The sequence below is a fragment of the Canis lupus genome, chromosome X (genome assembly GCF_011100685.1).
Source record: "Canis lupus familiaris isolate Mischka breed German Shepherd chromosome X, alternate assembly UU_Cfam_GSD_1.0, whole genome shotgun sequence".
Classification (NCBI taxonomy): Eukaryota; Metazoa; Chordata; class Mammalia; order Carnivora; family Canidae; genus Canis; species Canis lupus.
This window is the reverse complement of record NC_049260.1, coordinates 108,544,893-108,554,699: the sequence shown is the minus strand read 5'-3', so window position 1 is coordinate 108,554,699 and position 9,807 is coordinate 108,544,893.

Below are 9,807 nucleotides of genomic sequence, written 5' to 3'. Positions count from 1 at the left end.
TCACTGTCCTCCTTTCTGAGAAGAACATAGTCTGGCTCAGGTGCAGTGAGGATAAAAGGAATGTCAGTGCCGTTCTCACCAGGAACCTGGCACTCAGACTGCCGGCCTCTCGTGTGCAAAGTCAGTGGCCTTGGAGTGGAGGCAATAAGCTGGTGAAATGTGGCTCTGTGGCCTCATTTTTTCCTACAGAAGGTGGGGAGGTATTTCAGGTTCCCATAAAGCAGGCTCATCAGAATCCCTGTAGTCCTCCGAGGCGGGGGCTACCATGCTCCCCAGCTCATGGAGGAGACATCAGACTCCATGAGGTCAGGTAGTTTGTATGAGATGGAGCAGGTGGTGGGAGGTGGCACCGGGATGTGGAGCCTGCTGTTTCATTGCTCCCACTCTGACCTCGGTGGTGTCATGTGTTACGAATGACTCCTCATCTGAGAAGCACTTGGGGGCTGCAGGGCACCTGGGGGGCAGGTGACCGGGCATAGGACCCCCGACTTGGGCATTCCGGGCCTGGGGGGCTACTGCAGGGAAGTCGTTGGGGTTGACTGCAGATGCATGTAGGGGCTACACAATGCCAAGGTGAGCCAATGGGGCAGGCAGGGGGGAGGACCTTGGCAGGCTAGGGAATGACAACATGAAAATCCAGAAGGCGATGGCTGTCTACAAAGGAGCCAGAGGTGGGTAGAGAAGCTGGGGTGCCAGGCCAGGGGATGGGCTGTAACCCAGGCCAGCCGGCAGCCGGCAGGGGTGGGGGAAGGGAGAGGTTCCTGCGCTCAGCACTCCCACCAGGGGCTGCACCATTTGTGGAGGGCTGGCCAGCCTCTAGGCAGCACACCAAAGGCTTTCTGCTGTGACCTCATTTTATCCTCAGAGTGACTCTGAAAGGTAGGCACTTCATACTCCCACTTTGTTGTTTTTGTAGTTTGAGAGAGAGAGAGAAAGAGAGAGAGAGAGAGAGAGAGAGAGAGAGAGAGAGAGAGATAACACATACTCAGAGGGTAGGGGCAGAGACAGAATCTTAAGCAGGCTCCATGCCCATCCCAAAGCCCGATATGGGGCTCAATCTCATGACACTGAGATCACCACCTGAGCTGAAATCAAGATTTGGATGTTTAATCGACTGAGCCATCCACCGACTTTGTCATAGGGGAAACTGAGGCTCAGAGAGATGAAATGACTTGGCCAAGGCCACATCACAAGGGAGTAGCGAAGCTGGCAACCAACTGAGACCTGGCCGACTCCAGAGCCCAGCCTTCCAGTGGCCAATCCTCCTTACTTGTGTGTAGGAAGTACATACCAGTGAGTGACCAGACCTTTCTAACCTGGGGAATAAAGAACCTGATGCCTGTAATTCCTACAGCGGATAGATCAGGATTTTTCTGTTCTCCACCAACATATCTCCAGGCAACTAAGTACAACCTCCCAGGGAAACATTTCTCATTTCCAATTCTAATTTACCATCAATCAAAACTTTCAGAAAAATCTGTACACTTTAGTTCTAATTCTTCGTAAGCACGTAAGTGCAGCTTATAGGGATACTACAGAGATTTTATTCATTTATCTCCTGTACTAACTCATTCATGGCCTGTGGAAAGTATAATTAAAAATGAGATGTCACCAAAAAATCAATTAAAAGATTGAGCAATGCTAGAGAGAGTTTACTTTTCAAACCCATTGATGATGGGGGGAAAAAAAACTGTGTCAGAAGTTCTGAGAACAAATGAGGATAAGGAGCACTTGGCCAATCATGAGCTGCATCACTCAATTAGCATTTTTGGAAACATGGTCTTAGGGAATGAGCCCAGGGTCATTAAACGTCCTATTTTCAACTTAGCACTGGTCTTGTTGGAATATGAGCCACGCCAAAATTCTCTATTTGTCCCCCTCACATCCACTCACCACCCTTCTCCATGTTGCCCTGTGCTGCAAGAGGCAGACCCACATGGACCATATCACCTGGACTCCCTAGTCCTCTGGCTTCCAGTTGGGTTGATCAATGAGAAACACTGGTAGAAGATTGAAGGGCAGAAAGAGAAGGAAAATGAGCTATATATCACCCTGGCTCCCCTACTGTCTGGGTGCTACAGACTGAATATTTGTGTTTCCCTTCCCCTCAAATTCATACATTGAAATCTAATCCCCAGTGCAATGGCATTTGGGGCCTTTGAGAGGTGCCTAGGTCAAGAGAGCAAAGACTTTATGAATGGGATTCATGTCCTAAAAAAAGAGATCCCAGAGGGCTACCTTGCCCCATTCCTCATGTGAGGACACAGCAAAAAAGACCATCATCTTGGGACAAGAGAGAAAGTCCTTGCCAGACACCAAATCTGCTGGCACCTTCATCTTGGACTTTCCAGCCTCCAGATCCTGGAGAAATCAATGTAGTTGTTTATAAGGCCCTCAGCCTGTGATATTTTGCTACAGCAGCCTGAATAGACTAAGGACACTGTGCCACAGGTTGGTAGAGCCTGCCATCCCTCACCAAAAGGCATAGCTCCTGCTGTGAAGTCCTCCTCCGACAGCCATGGCTTTCACTGGGTTCTGTGTCTGCTCCCTTCCCTTGCTTCTTCAGGCTGGGGATGGCAACAGCTCCCTGCTGTGGCTAGGCCAGGGTCCTTCACCATCTCTTCTTGGCTCCCTTTACCTGGCCAATGAATACCTTCAGGTTTTTTAAAAAGATTTTATGTATTTACTTGAGAGAGAGAGCAGGAGCAGGGGGCAGAGGGAGGTGGAGAAGCAGAGCTGAGCAGGGAGCCCAATGTGGGGCTTGATCCCAGGACCCTAGGATCATGATCTGAGTCGAACAAAGGCAGACGCTCAACCACTGAGCCACCCAGGCACCGCAGAAAACACTGTGTAAGTAGTTCTTTCCTTAGATTCTCAAGATACCCTTTTAGGGGCACCATCTCTTTGCCACCAGGGCCAGGATGGATGCACTCACATAATATCTGTGGGCCTCCAGTTCTCTGGGTAATGGAATTTTGAATTTTGTCTTCCAATCATCCCAGAAAGAGTCAGTGATTCACCAAATATTTATGGAATTCTAATATGTGCCAGATGCTCAGGGGACAAATGAGAAAGGCAGTGATGTCCTTGGTCGTCCCCCTAATAGAAGGAGAGGGTATTTCACTCCCAGGAGAGAATGGTGCTTTAACCCACCCTCTCCAACACTCCCAGTGAGGAGCTCAGGGCTGGGAGGGGGCAGGACTCCCTCACTGAGGAACACATGCCCTGTGAAGATAGAGTTTCTGCCCAAGAAGCCCTGAACTCTGGGGTTGAGATGTAGAAGAGAGGTGTTGCAAAGTCTGGAGATACACTTGTCTTATGGGATATTTACATGATGACAATAACTGATTAACCACAAAAAACAAATGCATGGCTTTTGGATCTGGAAAACTCGACTTACAGGTCCAACATATTTACTTGCATGAACAAAGTTCTAAGCATAGGACCTGGCACCCAGTGAATGCTCATTTGGTTATGACAAGCATGAGTACAGCAATAGCTAATGGGTTACAATAGGATAGGCACTGTTGGACAGTTCTCTGCACATATTAATCCAATGAATCCCTACAGCAACCTTATGAAGTGGATTTTATTATTAGCCCCATTTTCCAAGTGAGGAAACTGCGTCATGGAGAGTGCATTACCATTTCCTATGGCCGTAGTAACAAATTACCACCGATTTGTCAGCTTGAAACAAGAGACAATTATTCTCCCACAGAATCATTCTGGAGGCCAGAAGCTCAAAATCAGTATCACCCATTGGGTGGCAATCAGGTTATTGGCAGAGCCACACTCCCTTGGAAGGCTCTAGGGAGGAATCTGTGCCTTGCCACTTCCAGCTTTGGTGGATGCCAAAATCCCTTGGCATGTGGCCACAGCCCTCTAATCTGTGATCACACTATGGTCACACTGTCTTCTACTGTTCTATGTCAAATCTCTCTCTGCCCCTCTCTTGCAAGGTTTCGTGCCATTGCATGTGGGCCCAGCTGGATAATCCAGGATAATTTCCCCATCTCAGGGTCCTTGACTTAATCATATCAGCAAACTCCCTTCTGCCACATATGGTAACATATACAGGCCTAGTGATAAGGACCTAGATATCTGCGGGACATTATTTAGTTTATCGTAAAGAGATTAAGTAACATGCCCAAGATCATGCAGATACCTATTATTGTTAATTCTGTATCATTTTATGATTTGGGACAAATAACAACCTCAGCTGTGAAATGACAATGACAATCTCTGCGCTGTGGTACACAAAGAAATAATAAGATTTTCAAGGAGAATGTGAAGGTACAAAGGCAGATCTTCTATTTCACCTCTGTGTCTATCCTAGTGCACAAAAGCATGCAGGGCAAGCTGATTGATGGAACAAATGAACACATCAATGAAAGCACAGTACATTTGTACTGACCTTAGTTTACAAAGCCTCTTCTACCCATCATCTCATTTGACCTCACAGGAAGCCTGTGAGGTAGGTAGCATGAACTCTATTATCCCAGTGTATCCAGGAAAAACAGGCTCAGGAAGGCTACTACCAGCCATCAAACCAGCTTACATTATGGCGTGCTTGCTGCATGCCAGGTGCTGTGCGAAGTCCGCCGGTGCTCGTGGTCATGCAGCTAGTAAGTTGAGTGACAGCGAATGACAGAACTGAACAAGTAAAAGATAAGCTGGGCCTCTCAGAGCTCAGGGCCCAGACTGTGCAAGAGGTGGGTGACCATAGGCCCTGGATATTCCTCCTGGAGATGGCTGGGAAACCCCATGTTTGTGGAATGCTAGGCTACGTATTCTGATTTGGGGCTAGCAACTCTAGCGCTGGAGAGACCTTGGTTCCAATGCAGGTTCCATTGGCCAACACGGGCTAAGCTACTATTTCTCCTTGAATCTCAGTCACCTCATCTGTAAAATGAAGATGGTAATGGTGACTACTGCACTAAGTTGTTGGGAGGGCAAATCGAGGCAGTCTGTGTAGGCACTTAGTGGGGGCCAACCTCTGATGTTTAGCAATGGCTCACTAAAATTACTGTTGCCCCTGTTATTACTATTGTCATTATCCATTGTATTGTTTTTTTCAAGATTTATTTCTTTGAGAGACAGAGAGAAAGGGATAGAGTAGGGGAATGGCAGAGGGAAAGAATCTCAAGCAGAGTCCTCGCTGAACATGGAACCCCATAGGGGCTTGATCTCACCACCCTGAGCTCATGACCCAAGCGGAAATTAAGAGTTGTATGCTTAACCAACTGAGCCACCCAGGTGCCCCATCCATTGTGTTGTATAGTTGAACTGGGTTTGGAGACTTCTACTGCCTAAATGACCTTGGTTAAAGGATGTGGCTTCCTTATCAAAACTCAAAACTCCTGGTACTTGGTACCCCAAGCTATTCTCTTATCTTTTCTTTCTTTCCCTCTCAAGTTTGCCTGATAGCTCTTTGCTTGGGCCACTTCCCCTGAGTTTCAATGTCTTCCTGGGTGGGCCTTCTGCCCCACAGAAGGGCTCTAACGCTGAGCTGACTGTTCTTCATATTCTTGGCCTCCTTTAGGAGGCCACATTCCTGCTGCCTACCCACTCTGCTGCCTACACACTTTCCAGTAGTACTGGGCTCTGGGCTATGTCTTCCCTTGGCAAAAAGCTGCCTTAGAAGCCTGGACCACTCAAAGAGAATGAAGCCTTCACTGAGGCCTATGCACCTTCTTCCTGAGGACAGGCTTGTAGCCAGCCACCTGTACAACGCTGGGGTCTTTGGCAAGGGCATGGCTGTGGGGGCCTTTTTTATATCTTGTTCAGCACCCCCACACCCACCCCTGCTGTTTCACAGGAGATGAGCCCTCTACTGGGACAAGTGAGTCACCTTGCATGTCACCCTACACCGTCACTGGGCTGGCTAGGGACTGGGCCAGCTGTGTAATCTGGGAAGCTTTCCAAATCTGTCTTTTAATAAAAACCTGATCTGCAAACTCAAAGCTGATTGCCAGGGAAAGGGGCTGCCTTTGCAACTCATTCTGATTTCTCAGAAATCTCATGTTTTCTATATTTATTTTATATAATATAAATAATAAGATGCATCAATAGTAGTGATGACTATTTAAGAGTACCTATGTGTAGGACACTATGGGGGGAGGGGCAAGATGGCGGAAGAGTAGGGTCTCCAAATCACCTGTCTCCACCAAATTACCTAGAAAACCTTCAAATTATCCTGAAAATCTATGAATTCGGCCTGAGAATTAAAGAGAGAACACCTGGAATGCTACAGTGAGAAGAGTTCGCGCTTCTATCAAGGTAGGAAGACGGGGAAAAAGAAATAAAGAAACAAAAGGCCCGCAAGGGGGAGGGGCCCCGTGAGGAGCCAGGCTGAGGCCAGGGTGAGTGTCCCCAGGACAGGAGAGCCCCGTCCCGGAGAAGCAGGAGCTGCACCAACCTTCCCGGGCGGAAAAGGCTCGCAGGGAGTTGGAGCAGGACCCCAGGAGGGCGGGGATGCCCTCAGGCTCCCTGGGACAGTAACAGAGCAACTGCGCGCCCAGGAGAGTGCGCCGAGCTCCCTAAGGGCTACAGCACGCACCGCGGGACCCGGAGCAACTCGGAGGGGCTCGGGCGGCGGCTCCGCGGAGGGGGCTGTGCGGCCGGGAGTGCGAATCCAACAGCACAGGCCCCAGAGCACAGGGCGCCGGGACACAGCCCAGGATCCGGCCTCCCCCCGGGACAGGCAGAGGCCGGGAGGGCCCAGGACAGCAAGAACGCTCCTGCCCCGAGCTGAGCAGATCAGCGGCCCCGCCCGGAGCATCCAAGCCCTGCAGACGGAGAGCTCCGGAGTTACTGCGGGGGCTGAATCCAGGTTTCCAGAGCTGGCCTCACCACTGGGGCTGTTGCTCCTGGGGCCTCACGGGGTAAACAACCCCCACTGAGCCCTGCACCAGGCAGGGGGCAGAGCAGCTCCCCCAAGTGCTAACACCTGAAAATCAGCACAACAGGCCCCTCCCCCAGAAGACCAGCTAGACGGACAAGTTCCAGAGGAAGTCAAGGGACTTAAAGTATACAGAATCAGAAGATACTCCCCCGTGGGTTTTTTGTTTTTTGTTTTCTTTTTTGTTTTGCTTTTTGATTTGTTTGCTTCCCCCACCCTTTTTTTCCCTTTCTTTCTTTTTCTTTTTCTTTCTCTTTTTCTTTTTTTTCTTTTTTCTTCCTTTTTTTTTCTCTTTCTCTTTTCTTTCCTTCTTTCTCTCCTCTCTTTTTCTCCTTTTCCCAATACAACTCGCTTTTGGCCACTCTGCACTGAGCAAAATGACTAGAAGGAAAACCTCACCTCAAAAGAAAGAATCAGAAACAGTCCTCTCTCCCACAGAGTTACAAAATCTGGATTACAATTCAATGTCAGAAAGCCAATTCAGAAGCACTATTATACAGCTACTGGTGGCTCTAGAAAAAAACATACAGGACTCAAGAGACTTCATGACTGCAGAATTTAGAGCTAATCAGGCAGAAATTAAAAATCAATTGAATGAGATGCAATCCAAACTAGAAGTCCTAACGACGAGGGTTAACGAGGTGGAAGAACGAGTGAGTGACATAGAAGACAAGTTGATAGCAAAGAGGGAAACTGAGGAAAAAAGAGACAAACAATTAAAAGACCATGAAGATAGATTAAGGGAAATAAACGACAGCCTGAGGAAGAAAAACCTACGTTTAATTGGTGTTCCCGAGGGCGCCGAAAGGGACAGAGGGCCAGAATATGTATTTGAACAAATTCTAGCTGAAAACGTTCCTAATCTGGGAAGGGAAACAGGCATTCAGATCCAGGAAATAGAAAGATCCCCCCCTAAAATCAATAAAAACCGTTCAACACCTCGACATTTAATAGTGAAGCTTGCAAATTCCAAAGATAAAGAGAAGATCCTTAAAGCAGCAAGAGACAAGAAATCCCTGACTTTTATGGGAAGGAGTATTAGGGTAACAGCAGACCTCTCCACAGAGACCTGGCAGGCCAGAAAGGGCTGGCAGGATATATTCAGGGTCCTAAATGAGAAGAACATGCAACCAAGAATACTTTATCCAGCAAGGCTCTCATTCAAAATGGAAGGAGAGATAAAGAGCTTCCAAGACAGGCAGGAACTGAAACAATATGTGACCTCCAAACCAGCTCTTCAAGAAATTTTAAGGGGGACTCTTAAAATTCCCCTTTAAGAGGAAGTTCAGTGGAACAATCCACAAAAACAAGGACTGAATAGATATCATGATGACACTAAACTCACATCTTTCAATAGTAACTGTGAACGTGAACGGGCTTAATGACCCCATCAAAAGGCGCAGGGTTTCAGACTGGATAAAAAAGCAGGACCCATCTATTTGCTGTCTACAAGAGACTCATTTTAGACAGAAGGACACCTACAGCCTGAAAATAAAAGGTTGGAGAACCATTTACCATTCGAATGGTCCTCAAAAGAAAGCAGGGGTAGCCATCCTTATATCAGATAAACTAAAATTTACCCCGAAGACTCTAGTAAGAGATGAAGAAGGACGATATATCATACTTAAAGGATCTATCCAACAAGAGGACTTAACAATCCTCAATATATATGCCCCGAATGTGGGAGCTGCCAAATATATAAATCAATTATCAACCAAAGTGAAGAAATACTTAGATAATAATACACTTATACTTGGTGACTTCAATCTAGCTCTTTCTATACTCGATAGGTCTTCTAAGCACAACATCTCCAAAGAAACGAGAGCTTTAAATGATACACTGGACCAGATGGATTTCACAGATATCTACAGAACTTTTCATCCAAACTCAACTGAATACACATTCTTCTCAAGTGCACATGAACATTCTCCAGAATAGACCACATACTGGGTCACAAATCGGGTCTGAACTGATACCAAAAGATTGGGATCGTCCCCTGCATATTCTCAGACCATAATGCCTTGACATTAGAACTAAATCACAACAAGAAGTTTGGAAGGACCTCAAACATGTGGAGGTTAAGGACCATCCTGCTAAAAGATGAAAGGGTCAACCAGGAAATTAAGGAATAATTAAAAGGATTCATGGAAACTAATGACAATGAAGATACAACCGTTCAAAATCTTTGGGATGCAGCAAAAGCAGTCCTAAGGGGGAATACATCGCAATACAAGCATCCATCCAAAAACTGGAAAGAACTCAAATACAAAAGCTAACCTTACACATAAAGGAGCTAGAGAAAAAACAGCAAATAGATCCTACACCCAAGAGAAGAAGGGAGTTAATAAAGATTCGAGCCGAACTCAACGAAATCGAGACCAGAAGAACTGTGGAACAGATCAACAGAACCAGGAGTTGGTTCTTTGAAAGAATTAATAAGATAGATAAACCATTAGCCAGCCTTATTAAAAAGAAGAGAGAGAAGACTCAAATTAATAAAATCATGAATGAGAAAGGAGAGATCACTACCAACACCAAGGAAATACAAACGATTTTAAAAACATATTATGAACAGCTATACGCCAATAAATTAGGGAATCTAGAAGAAATGGACGCATTCCTGGAAAGCCACAAACTACCAAAACTGGAACAGGAAGAAAGAGAAAACCTGAACAGGCCAATAACTAGGGAGGAAATTGAAGCAGTCATCAAAAACCTCCCAAGACACAAGAGTCCAGGGCCAGATGGCTTCCCAGGGGAATTCTATCAAACGTTTAAAGAAGAAACCATACCTATCCTCCTAAAGTTGTTTGGAAAGATAGAAAGAGATGGAGTACTTCCAAATTCGCTCTATGAGGGCAGCATCACCTTATTCCAAAACCAGACAAAGACCCCACCAAAAAGGA